This window comes from Oncorhynchus keta, chromosome 4 (genome assembly GCF_023373465.1).
Source record: "Oncorhynchus keta strain PuntledgeMale-10-30-2019 chromosome 4, Oket_V2, whole genome shotgun sequence".
Taxonomy (NCBI): domain Eukaryota; kingdom Metazoa; phylum Chordata; class Actinopteri; order Salmoniformes; family Salmonidae; genus Oncorhynchus; species Oncorhynchus keta.
In genome coordinates this window covers 5,078,157-5,102,825 of record NC_068424.1, presented here as the reverse complement: position 1 = coordinate 5,102,825, position 24,669 = coordinate 5,078,157, and positions in this window count along the sequence as shown.

Here is a 24,669-nt window from a genome sequence, read left to right as displayed (position 1 = left end):
ATCCCCGAGCTGACAAGGTAAAAATCAGTCGTTCTGCCCCTGAACAAGGCAATTAACCCACTGTTCCTCCGGTAGGCCATCATTGTAAATAAGAATATGTTCATAACTGACTTGCCTAGTTGCATAAAGGTTCAATTAAAAGACTTTATGAATCCTCCCGCTCCTCCTCCTTATTCCTGCTCCTACTCCATCTCCTCTTGCTCCATCCCCTCCTGCTCCTACTCCATCTCCTCTTGCTCCATCCCCTCCATCTCCTCCTGCTCCTGCTCCATCTCCTCCTGTTCCTACTCCATCTCCTCCTGCCCCTAATCCATCTCCTCCTCCTCCTCTAATTCCTCCTGTTGCTGTTTCATCTTCTCTTCCTTGACCTCCCCCCTCCTCTTCACCTCCTCAACCTCCTACCCCCGACCAGATCCTCTTCCTCTACATTTTCTTCATAGTCCTCCTCTTCTTCCACCTATTCCTGTTCTTCCTCATCCTCTTTAAAACCCGTTTCTTTTACCTTACTTGTTGTATAGTATAAAGTCACACCCCAGGGCCTTACCGAGCTGTAAAACTGTCTCTTGGATGCATCCCAATAGACAACCTATTCCCTACATAGTGCACTACTTTTGGTCAGGTCCCATATTGTGCTATAAAGGGAATAGAGTATCCAGCTGGCAACTCCTGTTTCCCCTCTGGCTCCTGTATTCCCTCCCCTCTGGCTCCTGTATCCCCTCTGGCTCCTCTATCCCCCCTGGCTACTCTATCCCTTCTGTTTCCTGTATCCCTTCTGTTTCCTGTTTCCCCTCTGGCTCCTGTATCCCCTTTGGCTCCTGTATCCCCTCTGGTCTCCTGTTTCCCCTCTGGCTCCTGTATTCCCTCTGGCTACTCTATCCCTTCTGTTTCCTGTTTCCCCTCTGGCTCCTGTATCCCCTCTGGCTCCTGTATCCCCTCTGGCTCCTGTATCCCCTCTGGCTCCTCTATCCCCTCTGGCTCCTGTATCCCCTCTGGCTCCTGTATCCCCTCTGGCTCCTGTATCCCCTCTGGCTCCTCTATCCCCTCTGGCTCCTCTATCCCCCTGGCTCCTCTATCCCCTCTGGCTCCTCTATCCCCTCTGGCTCCTCTATCCCCTCTGGCTCCTGTATCCCCTCTGGCTCCTCTATCCCCTCTGGCTCCTCTATCCCCTCTGGCTCCTCTATCCCCCTTCTGGCTCCCATATATCCCCTCTGGCTCCTGTATCCCCCTGGCTCTTCTATTCCCTCTGGCTCCTCTATCCCCTCTGGCTCCTCTATCCCCTCTGGCTCCTGTATCCCCCCCCTGGCTCCTGTATCCCCCTGGCTCCTCTATCCCCTCTGGCTCCCTCTGGCTCCTCTATCCCCTCTGGCTCCTCTATCCCCTCTGGCTCCTCTATCCCCTCTGGCTCCTGTATCCCCTCTGGCTCCTGTATCCCCTCTGGCTCCTCTATCCCCTCTGTTTCCTGTATCCCTTCTGTTTCCTCTATCCCCTCTGGCTCCTCTATCCCCTCTGGCTCCTGTATCCCCTCTGGCTCCTGTATCCCCTCTGGCTCCTCTATCCCCTCTGGCTCCTCTATCCCCTCTGGCTCCTCTATCCCCTCTGGCTCCTGTATCCCCTCTGGCTCCTCTATCCCCTCTGGCTCCTCTATCCCCTCTGGCTCCTGTATCCCCTCTGGCTCCTCTATCCCCTCTGGCTCCTGTATCCCCTCTGGCTCCTGTATCCCCTCTGGCTCCTCTATCCCCTCTGGCTCCTCTATCCCCTCTGGCTCCTCTATCCCCTCTGGCTCCTCTATCCCCTCTGGCTCCTCTATCCCCTCTGGCTGCTGTATCCCCTCTGGTCCCTGTATCCCCTCTGGCTCCCGTATTCCCCCTGGCTACTCTATCCCTTCTGTTTCCTGTATCACTTCTGTTTCCTGTTTCCCCTCTGGCTCCTGTATTCCCTCTGGCTACTCTATCCCTTCTGTTTCCGGTTTCCCCTCAGGCTCTTTTGGTTCCTCTGGCTCCTGTATCCCCTCTGGCTCCTGTATCTCCTATATCTCCTCTATATCCTCTATACACTCTATACCATCTACCCACTCTGTCCCTATCTCCTATACCTCCTATATCGTCTCTATCTCCTCTATGCCATCTACCCACTCTGTCTCTATCTCCTATATCTTCACTATCTCTATCTCCTCTATGTCATCTACCCACTCTATCTTCTGTATCTCCTCTGTCTCCTCTGTCTCGTCTGTCTCGTCTATAATCTATATCCCCTCAATCTCATCTGAATCACATGGCTCCTCTGGCTCCTCTATCTCCTCTGGCTCCTCTATCTCCTCTGGCTCCTCTGGCTCCTCTATCTCCTCTATCTCCTCTATCTCCTCTATCTCCTCTGGCTCCATCATTCAGGAAACATTGGTTCAATAAAAAACAATTATGCACTTAAAGAGAAACAGCCAATGAAATACCTAGAGTGCATCTCTAATGGCGCCTTATTCACTATATATTGCACTACTTTTAACCAGGGCCCTATGATGTAATGCGCTATGTAAGGAATAGGGTGCCATTTGGAACACAGCCCTAGCATAGAAGGATGAGGGCTGCTCTTTATGCCTTTAGCCTTTATAGTTACCCTGCCAGGGATAATGGTTGTTTTAATGGGGAGCCTCAATAGTTACCCTGCCAGGGGTAATGGTCCTTCAATTTCCTTTTCTAAATCCTAGAGTGAAAACTAAAGGACAATTCCCGAGATGTGTGAGGGACAAGACTGTTATTAGAGAAAGTTGTTATTCAGCAAACTGAAGGAGGATTCCAAGATGTTTGAATTAATGCAAGTGAAATCAGTTGAAAATCATTCAGACATCTTCGCTGATGAAACATCTGGTAAGAATGTAGGGGTTACGCCAAGCGAAGGTTGTTCCTGCACAGGCCGAGAAAAGAACATTCCAGCACAGATTTATACCAATTATTTGCTATAAGGATAAACAGTTAATAATTCATGCATCTTATTTCCACTCACCTGTTATCAGTTGATTGAGATATAAATCAAAGACATGTTGCCACCTATGTGTTTTGAAAATGACGTTGTTTTGTCACGACTTCTACCGAAGTCGATGCCTCTCCTTGTTCGGGGCGGTGCTCGGCGGTCGACGTCACCGGTCTACTAACCATCATTGATCCATGTTTAATTTTCCATTGGTTTTGTCTGGTCTTCTTACACACCTGGTTCCAATCCCATTAATTACCTGTTGTGTATTTAACCCTCTGGTTTCCCCTCATGTCAGAGATTGCTTATTGTTATGTTCATGTTTTATGGATTGGTGTGAAATGGGTTCTTGTACCCACGTTTATTTTATTATGGACTTTGGTTTTGGAGTTTGTGTTTTAAGTTATTAAAATACTCAATTTATACCAAGTTTGATCCTCCTGGCACCTCCATACACAACGTGACATGTTTGGCTCTATAACATGGGGTGGCAGGGTAGCCTAGTGGTTAGAGCATTGGACTAGTAACCGGAAGGGTACAAATCTGCCATTCTGCTCCTGAACAGGCAGTTAACCCACTGTTCCCAGGCCGTCCGTCATTGAAAATAAGAATTTGTTCTTAACTGACTTGCTGAGTTAAATAAAGGTAAACAAAAACACAAGTTCATATACCTTGACGCCATGTTATATAGGCTCAAGTCAATAAGAAGAAATGAGCATGATCTGTACGGTGACAAAGCATATTGCATTGTAGCCAAACAGTCACATGACCTACAGGATGGATAATGTTTCCGAACATCTTCAGACCGCTAAACAACTACCGATGTAGAACCAGGGAGAGTTACCGCAAACCCCCCACATTCAGCTGGAAGGTGGCGCATGGAACGCAAAAATATTCCTAAAAATATTTAACCTCCACACATTAACAAGTCCAATGGCTCAAATGAAAGATAAACACCGTGTTTATCTACCCAGCAAGTCAGATTTCTAAAATGTTTTACGGCGAAAACATATTTATGTCAAACCACCACCGAAGACACAGCTAATTTGCATAGCCAAGTTGAAAAAAATATGCAATCAACAAACGAAGGATTAAAAGAAAAATAATGCACTAACCTTTTGAAATCTTCATCAGATGACAGTAATATAACATGTTACACAGTACATTTCTGTTTTTTTCAATAATATGCAATATATATCCATAAATCTCTGTTTACAATGATGCATCGTTCAAAAAATGCTACTCAAATGTCCTGAGAAATGACGATAGCTCCGGCAGATAACGTCAGCTAACAAGGAATACACATCATGAACTTTGACTAAATATACATGTTTTACATATGTATAGCAAGATACACTTCTTCTGAATGCAATCGCTGTGTTACATTTATTTTTAACGTTACAGGTTTCGTTCACTAGGCTATACTATGAGTCGGCGCTCAAAAAGTAGCATTCTGGCTCCTCTATCTTGGAGTCCACATAAACCCAAATTTACCACATAAATATTCCCTTACCTTTGCTGTTCTTCCATCAGAAGACCTGGAAGGAATTATACTTACCAAAAACAGCGTTTAGTTTTGCAGTCTGTGTCTTTCGGTTCTCAAACACGACACATTTCGGTTTAAATGTAGCCAAAAGTCAAGTGGATGCGCACCAAAAGAACTTACATATTATATGTCGACTAAACTTGTCAAACTAAGTTCATAATCAAGCTTTAACATGTTATAAAGGTGTACAGCAATCGTGAGGACGAACAGAAACGAATGCATTGTATAATCGATCTTGGAAAAAGACAGGACAGGAGCAGAGCGCGCATGAGAGTGACCTGTTTTTTCGCGTGACCGAAAGGTTTCGGCCAGCCAAAACTCTCTGAGCGTGCGATTCTCACAATGAGAAGCCCCATTGAAAGCTGAGATCGCACTGAAGACATAGAGACTGTTCCCAGACCTGTAGGTGCTTGGGGACGAGTGGGGGCGATGACGTTAAAGTTGGGCCAACTTTTCTGATGACAAGAGAGACTTTGGGAGAATGACTGCCCTGAGAGTTCTGCTTTACATACAGACATAATTTAAATGGTTTTAGAAGCTTTAGAGTGTTTTCTATTCAATAATATTTTTTATTTGCATATATTAGCAACTTTTGACAAAAAAAAATTATGTTTACTATGGGCACGCAATTACTCCAGAGGGGGCAGTAAACAGCCCTATCCCCAAGAGGTTGTTCTCCTCTCTCTAATGTTCTCCTCTCTCTAATGTTCTCCTCTCTTTAATGTTCTCCTCTCTTTAATGTTCTCCTCTCGCTAATGTTCTCCTCTCTTTAATGTTCTCCTCTCTCTAATGTTCTCCTCTCTTTAATGTTCTCCTCTCTTTAATGTTCTCCTCTATCTAATGTTCTCCTCTTTTTAATGTTCTCCTCTCTTTAATGTTCTCCTCTCTTTAATGTTCTCCTCTCGCTAATGTTCTCCTCTCTCTAATGTTCTCCTCTCTTTAATGTTCTAGTCTCTCTAATGTTCTAATGTTCTCCTCTCGCTAATGTTTTCCTCCCTGAAATGTTCTCCTCTCTCTAATGTTCTCCTCTCTCTAATGTTCTCCTCTCTTTAATGTTCTCCTCTCTTTAATGTTCTCCTCTCGCTAATGTTCTCCTCTCGCTAATGTTCTCCTCTCTTTAATGTTCTCCTTGCTTTAATGTTCTCCTCTCTTTAACGTTCTAGTCTCTCTAATGTTCTCCTCTCTTTAATGTTCTCCTTTCTTTAATGTTCTCCTCTCTTTAATGTTCTCCTCTCTCTAATGTTCTCCTCTCTCTAATGTTCTCCTCTCTTTAATGTTCTCCTCTCTCTAATGTTCTCCTCTCTCTAATGTTTCCCTCTCTTTAATGCACTCCTCGCTTTAATGTTCTCCTCTCTTTAACGTTCTAGTCTCTCTTCTAACGTTCTCCTCTCTTTAATGTTCTCCTCTCTCTAATGTTCTCCTCTCTTTAATGGCCATACAACTTGATCTCCTGTTCAGAAGGTCAACTTCTGAGTAATGATCTGTAGCTTCACTGTTTGTCCATTTCCCCTTGATGGTGCTGACCATAACTCATCGGTCTCTCTCTCTCTCTCTCTCTCTCATGCAACTGCAGAGATTATTGGAAGATTTATTTTAGTCTGGCCAACACTGGACACGTGCAGCAGTGTTATACCTCCCTTTGGATGAGGGGGGACATAGGGCTGGTGGACATTGGGTCCAGAGTGACAGCTTCCTGTTTAAGAGCCACACAGCTGCTTCTGTATTAGCAGGGGGGTGTTGGAGAGACACTGCTTGGGCTCGTTTGGATCTGGAGCAGATCGGTCAGCTATCACTCCATTCTACCGCACCGTGCATTGGGAAAATGACTATCTGTTCAAAGAGACGTTTCACGGCCGGGAGCATGCTGAATGGAGGAGCTGTTGTTTTATAACCCACTTATCCGGACCAGAGTCCTGGCCTCTACCACTTTGTGGGCCAGGCTTGTGACAGCTGAGTTCACTAAGTTGGGTGACCTGCAACAAGAGGATGGATGGAAATCTGCTTTCTCCATAAAGTCAACCAGGCTGCTATAGCAGCTGGTGGAGGGAGTCCGTGCTGCACCACCGGGCTCGTTCAGAGAGCTGCTGTGGAGTAGGTAAATGACACTCGCCTATCTCCTTTCACCATTGCTGCCACTGCAAGTGAACACCGGGAGGGTGAGGGAATTATCCGATTGTTCATGCTGGGGGCCTTTTTTACAGCCAGCAAAAAGGCTCTGTACATGGTGGCTGTGAAGGTGGCTCAGAAACACCATCTGAATGGGCTCAGGGCAACGTGGTGGCTGTGAAGGTGGCTCAGAAACACCATCTGAATGGGCTCAGGGCAACGTAGTGGCTGTGAAGGTGGCTCAGAAACACCATCTGAATGGGCTCAGGGCAACGTAGTGGCTGGGGGGGGGACCTGGTTCTTCTCTGAGTGGGATGTTGACCTGTATAAGCCGCCCATAGAGAAGTGTATTGTTGATCTACAGTGGAGGTTTATTCACGGGGGCTTTCGAAACACCATCTATGGGCCAACACGTGGTATATGTGTCACACCATCTGATCCATCACCTGGTTCTTCTCTGAGTGGGATGTTGTTAGCTAGAGAAACACCATCTGAATGGGCTCAGGGAACGGGGTGTCTGTTTTGGGGAGACAGTGCAGCATCTGCTTTTATTTTGCTCCAGGCCGGTAGGGGTGTTTTCTGTCCTGGGTGTACGGTCCCAGGGTTGGGGCTGACTCTGGGCGTATATGTTGGAGGTCCCAGGGTTGGGGCTGACTCTGGACATATATGTTGGAGGTCCCAGGGTTGGGGCTGACTCTGGGCGTATATGTTGGAGGTCCCAGGGTTGGGGCTGACTCTGGGCGTATATGTTGGAGGTCCCAGGGTTGGGGCTGACTCTGGGCGTATATGTTGGAGGTCCCAGGGTTGGGGCTGACTCTGGACGTATATATTGGAGGTCCCAGGGTTGGGGCTGACTCTGGACGTATATGCTGGAGGTCCCAGGGTTGGGGCTGACTGGACGTATATGTTGGAGGTCCCAGGGTTGGGGCTGACTCTGGGCGTATATGTTGGAGGTCCCAGGGTTGGGGCTGACTCTGGACGTATATGTTGGAGGTCCCAGGGTTGGGGCTGACTCTGGGCGTATATGCTGGAGGTCCCAGGGTTGGGGCTGACTCTGGGCGTATATGTTGGAGGTCCCAGGGTTGGGGTTGACTCTGGACGTATATGTTGGAGGTCCCAGGGTTGGGGCTGACTCTGGGCGTATATGTTGGAGGTCCCAGGGTTGGGGCTGACTCTGGGCGTATATGTTGGAGGTCCCAGGGTTGGGGCTGACTCTGGGCGTATATGTTGGAGGTCCCAGGGTTGGGGCTGACTCTGGACGTATATGTTGGAGGTCCCAGGGTTGGGGCTGACTCTGGACGTATATGTTGTAGGTCCCAGGGTTGGGGCTGACTCTGGGCGTATATGTTGGAGGTCCCAGGGTTGGGGCTGACTCTGGGCGTATATGTTGGAGGTCCCAGGGTTGGGGCTGACTCTGGACGTATATGTTGGAGGTCCCAGGGTTGGGGCTGACTCTGGACGTATATGTTGGAGGTCCCAGGGTTGGGGCTGACTCTGGGCGTATATGTTGGAGGTCCCAGGGTTGGGGCTGACTCTGGGCGTATATGTTGGAGGTCCCAGGGTTGGGGCTGACTCTGGGCGTATATGTTGGAGGTCCCAGGGTTGGGGCTGACTCTGGGCGTATATGTTGGAGGTCCCAGGGTTGGGGCTGACTCTGGACGTATATGTTGGAGGTCCCAGGGTTGGGGCTGACTCTGGGCGTATATGTTGGAGGTCCCAGGGTTGGGGCTGACTCTGGGCGTATATGTTGGAGGTCCCAGGGTTGGGGCTGACTCTGGGCGTATATGTTGGAGGTCCCAGGGTTGGGGCTGACTCTGGACGTATATGTTGGAGGTCCTAGGGTTGGGGCTGACTCTGGGCGTATATGTTGGAGGTCCCAGGGTTGGGGCTGACTCTGGGCGTATATGTTGGAGGTCCTAGGGTTGGGGCTGACTCTGGACGTATATGTTGGAGGTCCCAGGGTTGGGGCTGACTCTGGGCGTATATGTTGGAGGTCCCAGGGTTGGGGCTGACTCTGGGCGTATATGTTGGAGGTCCCAGGGTTGGGGCTGACTGGACGTATATGTTGGAGGTCCCAGGGTTGGGGCTGACTCTGGGCGTATATGTTGAGGTCCCAGGGTTGGGGTTGACTGGACGTATATGTTGGAGGTCCCAGGGTTGGGGGGGCTGACTCTGGGCGTATATGTTGAGGTCCCAGGGTTGGGGTTGACTGGACGTATATGTTGGAGGTCCCAGGGTTGGGGCTGACTCTGGGCGTATATGTTGGAGGTCCCAGGGTTGGGGCTGACTCTGGGCGTATATGTTGGAGGTCCCAGGGTTGGGGCTGACTCTGGGCGTATATGTTGAGGTCCCAGGGTTGGGGTTGACTCTGGGCGTATATGTTGGAGGTCCCAGGGTTGGGGCTGACTCTGGGCGTATATGTTGGAGGTCCCAGGGTTGGGGCTGACTCTGGGCGTATATGTTGGAGGTCCCAGGGTTGGGGCTGACTGGACGTATATGTTGGAGGTCCCAGGGTTGGGGCTGACTCTGGGCGTATATGTTGAGGTCCCAGGGTTGGGGTTGACTGGACGTATATGTTGGAGGTCCCAGGGTTGGGGCTGACTCTGGGCGTATATGTTGAGGTCCCAGGGTTGGGGTTGACTGGACGTATATGTTGGAGGTCCCAGGGTTGGGGCTGACTCTGGGCGTATATGTTGGAGGTCCCAGGGTTGGGGCTGACTCTGGCGTATATGTTGGAGGTCCCAGGGTTGGGGCTGACTCTGGGCGTATATGTTGAGGTCCCAGGGTTGGGGTTGACTCTGGGCGTATATGTTGGAGGTCCCAGGGTTGGGGCTGACTGGACGTATATGTTGGAGGTCCTAGGGTTGGGGCTGACTCTGGGCGTATATGTTGGAGGTCCCAGGGTTGGGGCTGACTCTGGGCGTATATGTTGTAGGTCCCAGGGTTGGGGCTGACTCTGGGCGTATATGTTGTAGGTCCCAGGGTTGGGGCTGACTCTGGGCGTATATGTTGGAGGTCCCAGGGTTGGGGTTGACTCTGGGCGTATATGTTGGAGGTCCCAGGGTTGGGGTTGACTGGACGTATATGTTGGAGGTCCCAGGGTTGGGGCTGACTCTGGACGTATATGTTGGAGGTCCTAGGGTTGGGGCTGACTCTGGGCGTATATGTTGGAGGTCCCAGGGTTGGGGCTGACTCTGGGCGTATATGTTGGAGGTCCCAGGGTTGGGGCTGACTCTGGGCGTATATGTTGGAGGTCCCAGGGTTGGGGCTGACTCTGGACGTATATGTTGGAGGTCCCAGGGTTGGGGCTGACTCTGGGCGTATATGTTGGAGGTCCCAGGGTTGGGGCTGACTCTGGGCGTATATGTTGTAGGTCCCAGGGTTGGGGCTGACTCTGGGCGTATATGTTGGAGGTCCCAGGGTTGGGGCTGACTCTGGGCGTATATGTTGGAGGTCCCAGGGTTGGGGCTGACTCTGGGCGTATATGTTGGAGGTCCCAGGGTTGGGGCTGACTCTGGGCGTATATGTTGGAGGTCCCAGGGTTGGGGCTGACTCTGGGCGTATATGTTGGAGGTCCCAGGGTTGGGGCTGACTCTGGACGTATATATTGGAGGTCCCAGGGTTGGGGCTGACTCTGGGCGTATATGTTGGAGGTCCCAGGGTTGGGGCTGACTCTGGACGTATATGTTGGAGGTCCCAGGGTTGGGGCTGACTCTGGGCGTATATGTTGGAGGTCCCAGGGTTGGGGCTAAATATACCCGCTGGGGCTATTATTATTATTATTATTATTATTACTGTGCTGCTGGGGCTGGTGTGGGCTCGGCTCACACTGAAACATGCGTATGGGGGTTGGTGACCCGCCTGGGGTAGGAGTGGGGGGAGTCAGAGGTGTTCTGTGTACAGTGGATGAGGAAGAGGGCTAAATTAAGTAAGGTTTGTACGTTCAGTTACATAACTATTGTGCCAGTAAAGATATTTTTTGAATAAACTCAAAACTCTCTCTCTCTCTCTTTGTACTGTATCTAACTCGTCTCTATCTCTCTCCACTGACTAACTCATCTCTATTTCTCTCTACTGTCTCTAACTCATCTCTCTCAATTCAATTCAAGGGGCTTTATTGGCATGGGAAACACATGTTAACATTGCCAAAGCAAGTGAAGTAGATAATATACAAAAGTGAAATAAACAATAAAAATGAACAGTAAACATTACACTCACAGGAGTTCCTGTCACGACTTTGGCCGAAGTTGGTCCCTCTCCTTCTTCGGGCGGCGTTCGGCGGTCGACGTCGTCGGCTTTCTAGACACCACCGATCCATGTTTCATTTTCGTTTTGTTTTGTCTTGATCAGACACACCTGGTTTCCATTCCATTCATTATGTTCTTTATTTCCCTCTCTGTTTTGTGCGTTATTGTTTGTCATGTGGGTTCTCGTTGTTCGTGCTTTGAATTATTGTGTTTGTTCCTTGTTGGAATCTTACCTATAGTTGAGTAAATTTTGGGATTATTACTCAGAACTGTGTCCTGTGCCTGACTCTGCATTTTTTCATTTTTACCAAGGACCTCACAGCTCCAAAAGTATAAAGACATTACAAATATGTTATGTGTGTATATATATATATATATATATATATATATATATATATATATATAGTGTTGTAACGATGCAAAAATAGTTAAAGTGCAAAAGGGAAAATAAATAAGCATAAAAATGGGTTGTTTTTACAATGGTGTTTGTCCTTCACTGGTTGACCTTTTCTTGTGACTACAGGTCACAGACATTGCTGCTGTGGTGGCACACTGTGGTATTTCACCCAGTAGATATGGGAGTTTATCAAAATCGGTTTTGTTTTTGAATTCTATGTGGATCTGTGTAATCTGAGGGAAATATGTCTCTCTAATATGGTCAAACATTGGGCAGGTGGTTATGAAGTGCAGCTCAGTTTCCACCTCATTTTGTGGGCAGTGAGCACATAGCCTGTCTTCTCTTGACAGTCAGGTCTGTCTTCGGCGGCCTTTCTCAATAGCAAGGCTATGCTCACTGAGTTTATACATGGTCAAAGCTTTCCTTCATTTGGTCAAAGTGGTCAGGTATTCTGCCGCTGTGTACTCTCTGTTTAGGGCCAAATAGCATTCTAGTTTGCTCTGTTTTTTTGTTAATACTTTCCAATGTGTCAAGAAATTATCTTTTTGTTTTCTCATGATTTAGTTGGGTCTAATTGTGTTGCTATCCTGGGGCTCTGTGGAGTGTGTTTGTGTTTGTGAACAGAGCCCCAAGGGCTCTTCTCCAGGTTCATATCTCTGTAGGTGATGGATTTGTTATGGAAGGTTTGGGAATCACTTCCTTTTCGGTGGTTGTAGAATTGAACGTCTCTTTGCTGGATTTTGATAATTAGCGGGTATCGGCCTAATTCTGAACTGCATGAATTATTTGGTGTTCTATATTGTACACAGAGGATATTTTTGCAGAATTCTGCATGCAGAGTTTCAATTTGGTGTTAGTCTCATTTTGTGGCCCCTGACCTCACAACCATAAAGGGCAATGGATTCTATAACTTATTCAAGTATTTTTAGCCAGATCCTAATTGGTATGTTAATTTGTATGTTCCTTTTGATTAATAGAGTAGAATAGAATAGCCATTCTTGCCTTGTCTCTCAGATCGTTACAGCTTTGTGGAAGTTACACTGATGTTATGATGGTATGTACAGTCGTGGCCAAAAGTTTGGAGAATGACACAAATTTTAATTTCCACAGAGTTTGCTACTTCAGTGTCTTTAGATATTTTTGTCAGATGTTGCTATGGATACTGAAGTATATTTATAAGCATTTCATGAGTGTCAAAGGCTTTTATTGACAATTACATAAAGTTGATGCAAAGAGTCAATATTTGCAGTGTTGACCCTTCTTTTTCAAGTCCTCTGCAATCCGCCCTGGCATGCTGTCAATTAACTTCTGGGCCACATCCTGACTGATGGCAGCCCATTCTTGCATAATCAAAATCGGGAGTTTCCTGGCCATGGACCCAAAATATTGATGTTTTGTTCCCCAAGCCACTTAGTTATCACTTTTGCCTTATGGCAAGGTGCTCCATCATGCTGGAAAAGGCATTGTTCGTCACCAAACTGTTCCTGGATGGTTGGGAGAAGTTGCTCTCAGAGGATGTGTTGGTACCATTCTTTATTCATGGCTGTGTTCTTAGGCAAAATTGTGAGTGAGCCCACTCCCTTGGCTGAGAAGCAACCCCACACATGAATGGTCTCGGGATGCTTTACTGTTGGCATGATACAGGACTGATGGTAGCGCTCACCTTGTCTTCTCAGGACAAGCTTTTTTTCCAGATTCCCCAAACAATCAGAAAGGGGAATCATCACAGATGCACTCACACCTGCCTGCTGCCATTCCTGATCAAGCTCTGTACTGGTGGTGTCCCGATCCCGCAGCTGAATCAACTTTAGGATATGGTCCTGGCGGTTGCTGGACTTTCTTGGGCGTGAAGGCCCACTTAATTGGCCCTGAAGCCAATTCATCCGCTCTCCTTGAAGTTCTTGATGATCTGATAAATGTTTGATTTAGGTACAATCTTACCGGCAGCAAAATCCTTGCCTGTGAAGCCCTTTTTGAGAAAAGCAATGATGACAGCACATGTTTCCTTGCAGGTAACCATGATTTACAGAGGAAGAGCAATGGTTCCAAGCACCACCCTCCTCTTGAAGCTTTCAGTCTGTTATTCAAACTCAATCAGCATGACAGAGTGATCTCCAGCCTTGTCCTCGTCAACATTCACACCTGTGTTAATGAGAGAATCACTGACTTGATGTCAGCTGGTCCTTTTGTGGCAGGGCTAGAATGCAGTGGAAATGATTTGGGGGGATTCAGTTCATTTGCATGGCAAAAAGGGACTTTGCAATTAATTGCAATTCATCTGATCACTCTTCATATCATTCTGGAGTATATGCAAATTACCATCATACAAACTGAGGCAGCAGAATTTGTGAAAATTAATATTTGTGTCATTCTCAAAACTTTTGGCCACAACTGTACACACACACACACACACACACACACACACACACACACACACACACACACACACACACACACACACACACACACACACACACACACACACACACACACACACGTTCTGACCTTAGTTCCTTTGTTATGTCTTTGTTTTAGTTTGGTCAGGGCGTGAGTTGGTGGTGGGTAGTCTATGTTCTTTTTTCTATGTTGTGGTTTTGTGTTTGGCCTGGTATGGTTCTCAATCAGAGGCAGGTGTCGTTTGTTGTCTCTGATTGAGAATCATACTTAGACAGCCTGTTTTCCACATTTTAGTTGTGGTTGTTTTCTGTCTCTGTGTCTTCACCAGACAGAACTTTTTCGTACCTATGCTGCATATTGGTCCGATCCTTCATACTCCTCGTCAAAGGAAGACGAATTCTGTTACAATTTGTGTCATTCTCAAAGCTTTTGGCCACGACTGTATAGTTTTTTGTGTGCTCTAGGGTAACGGTGTCTAGATGGAATTTGTATTTGCTGTCCAGGCAACTGGAACTCTTTTGGAAATCCATTATTTTAGTCATACTGAGATTTACTGTCAGGGCCCAAGTCTGAGAGAATCTGTGCAGAAGATCTATGTGCTACTGTAGGCCCTTGACTTCAGATTCTAGTAGGGTGAGGACAGGCGCTGCAGACATTTCTAGTGCCCAATTTATAATGTCGTATGTCAGGCTGAATACATGGTGTGTTGTACGATATTTTGATAAAAAGCCAATTTGACATTTGCTCAGTACATTGTTTTCACTGACGAAATGTACGATTCTGCTGTTAAAAATGATGCAGATGATTTCCCAAGGATGCTGTTGACTCATTTGTCTCCACTTTTGTGGATTGGGGTGATCAGTCCTTGGTTTCAAATATTGGGGAAGATGCCATAGCTAAGGCCAAATTGGAATTTGTGGTCTGTATATTTGATCATTTCATTGAGGATTCCACATCAACACCAAAGGCCTTTTTTGGGTTGGAGGGCTTTCATTGTGTCCTGTAGTTCATTCCATGTAATTGGAGAATCCAGTGGGTTCTGGAGGTCTGTAATAGTTCATTCTAAGATTTGTATTTGATCATGTATATGTTTTTGCTGTTTGTTCTTTGTTATAGAGCCATAAAGATTGGAGAAGTGGTTTACCCAGACATCCCATACTTGTTGGATAGATCATTATTCCTGTTGTTATTTGTTTAGTGTTTTCCAATTTTCCCAGAAGTGGTTCGAGTCTATGGATTCTTCAATTACATTGATCTGATTTATGACGTGCTGTTCCTGATTTTTCCGTAGTATTGTTTTAGTGATTCACCATAGTGAAGGGGAAGTCTCTACGTTTTTGGTTGGACAGGTTTCTCAATTCCTTTCTTAGATTTTTGTATTCTCCATCAAACCATTTGTCGTTGTTGTTCTTCGGTTTTCTATTTGATATTTTTAGATTTGGAAAGCTGAGGTCAAATATACTGTTAAGATTTTATATGTTTACATCTTCACTATTACAGGGAAACGTTTTGTCCAGGAAGTTTGTCCAGGAAGAGATTGAACTTGTTGTTGCCAAATTGTTTTTTGGTAGGTTTCCACACTACATTCCTTCCATTTATAGCATTTATTAATATTACTCAGTTCCTTTGGCTTTGATGCTTCATTATTGAGTATTGCTCTGCTGAAAGTAGACTGTGATTTTGCTGTGATCTGATAGGGGTGTCAGTGGGCTGACTGTGAACTGATAGGGGTGTCAGTGGGCTGACTGTGAACTGATAGGGGTGTCAGTGGGCTGACTGTGAACTGATAGGGGTGTCGGTGGGCTGACTGTGAACTGATAGGGGTGTCAGTGGGCTGACTGTGAACTGATAGGGGTGTCAGTGGGCTGACTGTGAACTGATAGGGGTGTCAGTGGGCTGACTGTGAACTGATAGGGGTGTCAGTGGGCTGACTGTGAACGCTCTGAGAGACTCTGGTTGGAGGTCAGTGATAAAGTAGTCTACAGTACTACTGACGATGGATATGCCATAGGTGTACCTGCCATAGGAGTCCCCTCGAAGCCTTCCATTGACTATGTACATACCCAGGATGTAACAGTGCTATAGGTGTACCTGCCATAGGAGTCCCCTCGAAGCCTTCCATTGACTATGTACATACCCAGGATGTAACAGTGCTATAGGTGTACCTGCCATAGGAGTCCCCTCGAAGCCGACCATTGACTATGTACATACCCAGGATGTAACAGAGCTATAGGTGTACCTACATAGGAGTCCCCTCGAAGCCGACCATTGACTATGTACATACCCAGGATGTAACAGAGCTATAGGTGTACCTACCATAGGAGTCCCCTCGAAGCCTACCATTAACAATGTACATACCCAGGATGTAACAGAGCTATAGGTGTACCTACCATAGGAGTCCCCTCGAAGCCTACCATTAACAATGTACATACCCAGGATGTAACAGTGCTATAGGTGTACCTACCATAGGAGTCCCCTCGAAGCCTACCATTGACTATGTACATACCCAGGATGTAACAGAGCTATAGGTGTACCTACCATAGGAGTCCCCTTGAAGCCGACCATTGACTATGTACATACCCAGGATGTAACAGAGCTATAGGTGTACCTACCATAGGAGTCCCCTCGAAGCCTACCATTGACTATGTACATACCCAGGATGTAACAGAGCTATAGGTGTACCTACCATAGGAGTCCCCTCGAAGCCTACCATTGACTATGTACATACCCAGGATGTAACAGAGCTATAGGTGTACCTACCATAGGAGTCCCCTCGAAGCCGACCATTGACTATGTACATACCCAGGATGTAACAGTGCTATAGGTGTACCTACCATAGGAGTCCCCTCGAAGCCTACCATTGACTATGTACATACCCAGGATGTAACAGAGCTGCAGGAGTTGTGACCTGTTTTTGTTGGTTATGTTGTCGTAATTGTCTCTAACGGGGACATATTTGGGGGAGGGAATGCTGTCACCTCCAGGCAGTTGTTTGTCCCACTCTGTGCTGAGGGTGTCAGGTTCTTGTCCGGTTCTGACATTTAGGTCGCCACAGACCAGTACATGTTCCTGGCCCTGGCCATGGAAATAATTGATTCATTTGATCTGTTGCTCCTGTGTGAAGTGTTGGGGATACATTTGAGAGCGATGTCCTATATAGTCCGGGTGAAGGTTGGCACTGCTTCCTTGTAGAGGTGGACCTGGTCATAGAGGCTGTTCAACTCCAGGGTGGGCCAGGAAAACATTTGGCTTAAGGCACAGTCAAGGGAAATACTTGAGTTTACCCACTATATGGTAGCAGGGTGGAGATAATCACTTGTATGTTGGGGAAAGTAGAAGAAGCTTTTTCAATCACTCCCTTCAGTGCTGTGGCCACCCTTTCCTGCTGTGTTCTCAGGTCGTTTGTCCCTGTGTGTATTATTATGTGGCTTGGTGAACCTAGTTGGCCCTCAGACAGAAGGTCTAGGGCGCGCAGGCTGTTTGGACCCTAGAGTTTAGACAAGCTGTGTTTGGACACCAGAGTTTTTTTCTTGTATATACTTCCCATTTGAGTCCATAAGGAGTGCGATCTGTGTCTTGTGTTTGTCCTCAGTGGGTGTGGGGGGGTCAGGAGGGCTATCAGGGTAGCTGACAGGGGGGTGCTCAGGGGGCGATATCCCCTGGGCTTGGGATTCTCCATTTGTCTGTTCTGCTGTGATGTCGACGCCATGGTCAGGGTCTGGTGTGGACTGTTCTGCTCTGGTGTCGAGACTTTTGTCGGGATCTTAGGTGATCTTTTCTGCTGGCTTCTCTACGAGGGTGGCCACCTCTCTAGTGGGTTGTTCTCTGTCGCATGCCATCCCCCTCAACCTCTCCTCCAGCAGTCTGAATCCTCTCTTGTGCTCTGTTCTTCTCCTGCTCTTGCTTTTCATGTTGTTGAAGTTATCTCACCACAGTCCAGAGTGCAGATATGTCTCTCTCCACCTCCAGCTCTCCGGGTCTGGTTAAGGGGGTGTTTTTGTGCTGGACTGTTGTCTGGGTCTGTGCTGACCGGAGTGTTGCTGTTCCAGCTCCCCCGACCTTTCCTCCAGCTGGGTAAATGTATCCTTCATTTCAATGTGCTGGGAGGTTGACTTCCCGCTTGGAGTTGCTTGTTTGTGGGGTTATATAATGAAGAGGTCTTGTCTGACCTGCTCGGGGTGGGGGTATCTTTCTCAAGGGAGAGCTTCTCCTGCTGGGCTAATTATTAGATTAGGTGAAAGTCCAGCTGAAACTGTTTGGGGTTACCCTGTACCATTACTGTTCCGGACTTATAGATATTTATATTACCTGACTCAGAGTCCTCGTTATCAAGTATTCTGAGTTTCCACCCCTCGTTAACCCCCCCCCCCTCTCTTAACACAGGGGTAGTGTGTTAATATAGCACTATGCCATGCCAAAGGATGGTCTGTGTGGAAGATAAGGTTGCTCATGTTCGCATTTTTATCATAGTCAGCAAAAAGTGTCTCTTGATTTTCCAAAAGCAGCTTTGTTTTGTGATCTTTTCTTTCCTTATCATTCTTTACATACACAGGGTACGGTATTTGAATTACCTCTGAACAGCGGGAGGCAGATTCTAAGGCCACTCCATTTGGTTGGAGTAGACTCTGTGACTCCTGACATTGTTGGGCTAAAGGACTTTGACATTACACACTTGACAAATCAGTGCTAACTGAACTAGTATCAAGCTTGCCAGCCTTAATTTAGAATTTGGTCCTAGTAAAGTAATGTAATGTATTGTATTTTTTCTTCTTGGCTTTTGGAAATAAAATATATTTTCAGACTAAACATTACTCACTCAGTTGCAGGTTGGAAGGTGTTTTCAGGTTTCTCTTGTTTTCCAGGGCATTTGCTGTATAGCGTTGGAATAATAATCTTGGTAGTTGTAAACCTTCCAGGTGATTCCGTAACTCCGTTCAAAATTTTTGTAGGTTTTGAGTTTTGATTTGGAGGGAAGGTTATGTTGTAGAGGGTATATGTTCGTGAAAAACAAATCTAAATCAATCTTTTTTTAAAGAACATGATGAAAAATGCAGGAGCTCATCTGATCATGATCTCTCTCTCTCCTCTCTCTCTCTCTCTCTCTCTCTCTCTCTCTCTCTCTCTCTCACTCTCTCTCTCTCTCTCTCTCTCTCTACTGTCTCTAACTCATCTCAATTCAATTCAATTCAAGGGGCTTTATTGGCATGGGAAACATGTGTTAACATTGCCAAAGCAAGTGAGGTAGATAACAAACAAAAGTGAAATAAACCATAAACAGTAAACATTACACTCACAGAAGTCTCTCTCTACTGTCTCTGACTCTTCTCTCACTAAGGTCTCATACGCGCGTGCATGTGTGTGTGTGTTTGTCTGCCCACGTGCCCGCCTGTGAGTGTGTTAATGTATTGTGGGGTTGCAGACAGACAGCCTATGATGGATGACGAGAACACAGTCTTAGTCTTCATCTCAACGTGTCAGCAGTTCAGGAAGCCTCCTCAATAGCACCCTATGTCCAGAGCCTTAGCAAGCCCGTCGTGCCCTACATAGGCAACCGTTAAGGACACATCCACTGTTTGATGTCTGAGTGCTGGGGTAATAAATTGTCCCCTCTCACACCTGAATATTGTGACGTTCAGCTCGGATAAGTGATAGGGTTCATCTCACCTTGTGAAGGTCTCGTCCTGTGCTTAGCTGTTAGCTGGACTAGTGAGTAAACACTAAAGAATCAATGGATCAACTCTACACTGTAGATTGCTTTATGTTTTGTTTGTAGGTACGTACGGTCACCTACAAAGACACACGACTCCCACACACACGCACACAAACGAACACACACACGCACACACGCCTAAATTCTAGCACGTCTATACTCTATAGACTGCTTCTTTGTTGTGGTTGCTGTCAAGTTGGTTAATTAAACAAAACATATAGACAAGGCTGTTTGAGCTGCTATCTGACATACAAAATGCCCTGGTTGGTTTAAATCTTGAACTTAATTTGGGCAAGACTAAATATACACTGAGTGTACCAAACCTTTTGCCCTCAGAACAGCCTCAATTCATTGGGTCGTGGACTCTACAAGGTGTCGAAAGTGTACCACAGGATGGATGCTGGCCAACGTTGACTCCAAAGTTTCCCACAGTTTTGTCAACCTGGCTGAATGTCCTTTGGGTGGTGGACAATGGAAACGGCTGAGCATGAAAAACCCAGCAGCGTTGCAGTTCTTGACACACTCAAACCGGTGCACCTGGCACCTACTACCACACCCCGTTCAAAGGCACTTAAAATCCTTTGTCTTGCCCAGTCTCCCTCTGAATGGCACACATACACAATCCATGTCGCAATTGTCTCAAGGCTTAAAAATCATTCTTAAACCTGTCTCCTCCCCTTCATCTACACTGACATCAATAGGAGATCATAGCTTTCACCTGGATTCACCTGGTCAGTCTATTTCATAGAAAGTGCAGGTGTTCCTAATGTTTAGTATCAACATTCTATACACATTCTAGACTCAGAGACACACACGCTAAGGATGACATTTTCATCGAAAATCAAAACAAACACACACAGGAACACAGACACGCCAGACACACAAACTCTCCCTAATAAGGTCATCGAGTCATCCTTTACTCGTCTTCATTTCATCCCCTTTTTCTCAGAGGAAAGTTTTCCAGCAATGAGTTCATCTGAGGTGAGGACTGGATTGTGTCTCAAATGGCACTATATTCTCTATGTAGTGCACTACTTTTGACCAGAGTCCTATGGCACCCTATTCCCTGTATAGTGCACTACTTTAGACCAGAGCCCTATGGCACCCTATTCCCTATGTAGTGCACTACTTTAGACCAGAGCCCTATGGCACCCTATTCCCTATATAGTGCACTACCAGGTACCGTGGCACTTTGTTTTTATTGTGCTTTGGTCCAAACGTAGTGTACTATATCAGGGCAGCGGTGGGATGCTGTGGATCAGAGCAGAGAGACGAATGTGGAGAGGACTGTCACTTCAGGAGGGCTTAGATAGGGAGAGAGGAAGAGAGAGAGAGGAAGAGAGAAAGAGAGAGAGAGAGACAGAGTGAGAGAGGAAGAGAGAGAGAGAGAGATATAGAGGAAGAGAGAGAGAGAGATATATATAGAGAGAGAGAGAGAGAGAGAGAGAGAGAGAGAGAGAGAGAGAGAGAGAGAGAGAGAGAGAGAGAGAGAGGAGAGAGAGGAAGAGAGGAGAGAGAGGAAGAGAGAGAGAGAGGAAGAGAGAGAGAGAGGAAGAGAGAGAGAGAGAGAGAGAGAGAGAGAGAGAATAGAAAGATATGGCTACCATCAACTTCACTTCCATCTATGACTTTACATTACATTTACATTACATTTAAGTTATTTAGCAGACGCTCTTATCCAGAGCGACTTACAAATTGGTGCATTCACCTTATGACATCCAGTGGAACAGCCACTTTACAATAGTGTATCTAAATCTTTTAGGGGGGTGAGAAGGATTACTTATCCTATCCTAGGTATTCCTTAAAGAGGTGGGAGGACTGAGAGAAGGAGGAGGATGCAATACATCCCAGCTTTTTTCTGGTTCAATGATCTACTGTCAGTAGACCAGACCCAAGCTGCAATCACATTGGTGTCTATAAGAGACACCCCGAGTTAAGTAGACCGGAAGTGACCATTTCTTTCAATGGTAAAAGGCCTTAGTGACCTATCTACCGGGGCGGAGCGTTGGCTGATGCCAGGGTGATAGTGAACTGTCTACCGGGCTGGGGTGTTGGGTGATGCCCGGGTGATGCCGGGGTGATAGTGAACTGTCTACCCGGCTGGGTTGTTGGGTGATGCACGGGTGATGCCGGGTGATGCCCGGGTGTTAGTGAACTGGGGTGTTGGGTGATGCCCCGGTGTTAGTGAACTGTCTACCGGAAAGCTACTAGATTCTACAGAAGCTACAGAGCAGAATGTCCACAATGTCCAAATACATTTAGTACTAACTGAAACAAATGATCGGTAGGATGATGAATGAATGCATGAATACATCAATTAATGCATGAATACAGACATAAGACAATATGCAAAATAAATTGGAATTAATTAATTCATACAGAATCAAAATAACAATTATAAAACCCTGGGGAATTCCAGCCAATCAATTTAATGTCAGGACAGACTGTGTAATCACAGATAGAAAGGAGGGATGGAGGGACACAGAGAGAGTGAGAGAGAGAGAGAGAGACATAGAGACATAGAGACATATATATATATATATATATAGAGTGAGAGAGACATGGAGAGAGAGACAGAGACATAGAGACAGAGACATAGAGAGAGAGAGAGACATGGAGAGAGAGAGAGAGAGAGAGAGAGAGAGAGAGAGAGAGAGAGAGAGAGAGAGAGAGAGAGAGAGAGAGAGAACACACACCATTGTAAATACAACCCATATCTATGCTTATTTATTTTATCTTGTGTCCTTTACCATTTTTACATTGTTAAAACACTGTATATATATATATAATATGACATTTGTAATGTCTTTATTGTTTTGAAACTTCTGTATGTGTGATGTTTACTGTTAATTTTTATTGTTTATTTCACTTTATATATTCACTTTATATATGATCTACCTCACTTGCTTTGGCAATGTTAACACATGTTTCCCATGCCAATAAAGCCCTTGAATTGAATTGAATTGAATTGAGAGAGAGAGAGGTATGTGTCAGTCTGTGTCATTAATCCTTTAAATGGTAAATTTAGTATTTTAACTGTTTGTTTTTTGTACCTTTAAGAACAAATTCTTATTTTCAATGACGGCCTTGGAACAGTGGACTATAGAAACCCGGGGGCCAGGAGGGAGCTTCAAAAGAAGGAGCAGGGCCTTGGTAAGCACCAGAGGGCAAGAGAGGCCAAGGTGTTTCAGCACCATGGACAGCTCTACAGGCTAGAGAGGCCAAGGTGAGTCAGCACCATGGACAGCTCTACAGGCTAGAGAGGCCAAGGTGAGTCAGCACCATGGACAGCTCTACAGGCTAGAGAGGCCAAGGTGAGTCAGCACCATGGACAGCTCTACAGGCTAGAGAGGCCAAGGTGAGTCAGCACCATGGACAGCTCTACAGGCTAGAGAGGCCAAGGTGAGTCAGCACCATGGACAGCTCTACAGGCTAGAGAGGCCAAGGTGAGTCAGCACCATGGACAGCTCTACAGGCTAGAGAGGCCAAGGTGAGTCAGCACCATGAACAGCTCTACACGCTAGAGAGGCCAAGGTGAGTCAGCACTATGGACAGCTCTACACGCTAGAGAGGCCAAGGTGAGTCAGCACCATGGACATCTCTACAGGCTTGAGAGGCCAAGGTGAGTCAGCACTATGGACAGCTCTACACGCTAGAGAGGCCAAGGTGAGTCAGCACCATGGACAGCTCTACAGGCTTGAGAGGCCAAGGTGAGTCAGCACTATGGACAGCTCTACAGGCTAGAGAGGCCAAGGTGAGTCAGCACTATGGACAGCTCTACAGGCTAGAGAGGCCAAGGTGAGTCAGCACCATGGACAGCTCTACAGGCTAGAGAGGCCAAGGTGAGTCAGCACTATGGACAGCTCTACAGGCTAGAGAGGCCAAGGTGAGTCAGCACCATGGACAGCTCTACAGGCTAGAGAGGCCAAGGTGAGTCAGCACCATGGACAGCTCTACAGGCACCAACTGGAGCTGGTGATTCAACACCAATACTACCGAGTCCAGGTGCTGCATCCAATTAGCACCTGGTATTGGTCCCACCTGTCCCTATTTACCTCAAAATAGGTATAAGTTGAGGTGTAGTTACGCAGGCAGACAGGCAGGGTCCCCCTAAACCTTAGAAGAACCTGAGGTGAGAATGATAATCACCTCGGTCAGATGCCAAAGGCGGTACTAGGCAATGTTTGACTCACCTGTCTCTCCCTCTTCCCATTCTTTGCCCCCAAGAAGAAGAAGAGGATCCATGCCCGAGCTGCACGCCAACCGGCGCAAGTTGAGAATTAATGTTGAAACCCAGGACTCATCACTCTCTCTTTCTTTTTTGTTGTTAATTACCACAGGCGGTCCAAGGAGCCTCCACACGGGACACTGAGTGAACGACCACTTACCTGAGAGGCCTATCGACCACTTACCTGAGAGGCCTATCGACCACTTACCTGAGAGGTCTATCGACCACTTACCTGAGAGGCCTATCGACCACTTACCTGAGAGGCCTATCGACCACTTACCTGAGAGGCCTATCGACCACTTACCTGAGAGGCCTATCGACCACTTACCTGAGAGGCCTATCGACCACTTACCTGAGAGGCCTATCGACCACTTACCTGAGAGGCCTATCGACCACTTACCTGAGAGGCCTATCGACCACTTACCTGAGAGGCCTATCGACCACTTACCTGAGAGGCCTATCGACCACTTACCTGAGAGGCCTATCGACCACTTACCTGAGAGGCCTATCGACCACTTACCTGAGAGGCCTATCGACCACTTACCTGAGAGGCCTATCAGTTGTATTTCTCCCCGTTCCTCCAACCTTCATTAAAAACACAACTTTTGTTTGCACCGCAAATCGGTCTCCCACTGTCTTATTTACTTGTGAGTTTCACCTCCGACTCCCCTGGGCTGCCACAGGACCTTGAGCATTTTAGCCGTTGTTAATCCTGAGTATTTTAGCTGTTGTTTATCCTGAGTATTTTAGCTGTTGTTCATACTGAGTATTTTAGCTGTTGTTTATCCTGAGTATTTTAGCTGTTGTTTATCCTGAGTATTTTAGCTGTTGTTTATCCTGAGTATTTTAGCTGTTGTTGATCCTGAGTATTTTAGCTGTTGTTTATCCTGAGTATTTTAGCTGTTGTGTATCCTGAGTATTTTAGCTGTTGTTTATCCTGAGTATTTTAGCTGTTGTTTATCCTGAGTATTTTAGCTGTTGTTTATCCTGAGTATTTTAGCTGTTGTTTATCCTGAGTATTTTAGCTGTTGTTGATCCTGAGTATTTTAGCTGTTGTTTATCCTGAGTATTTTA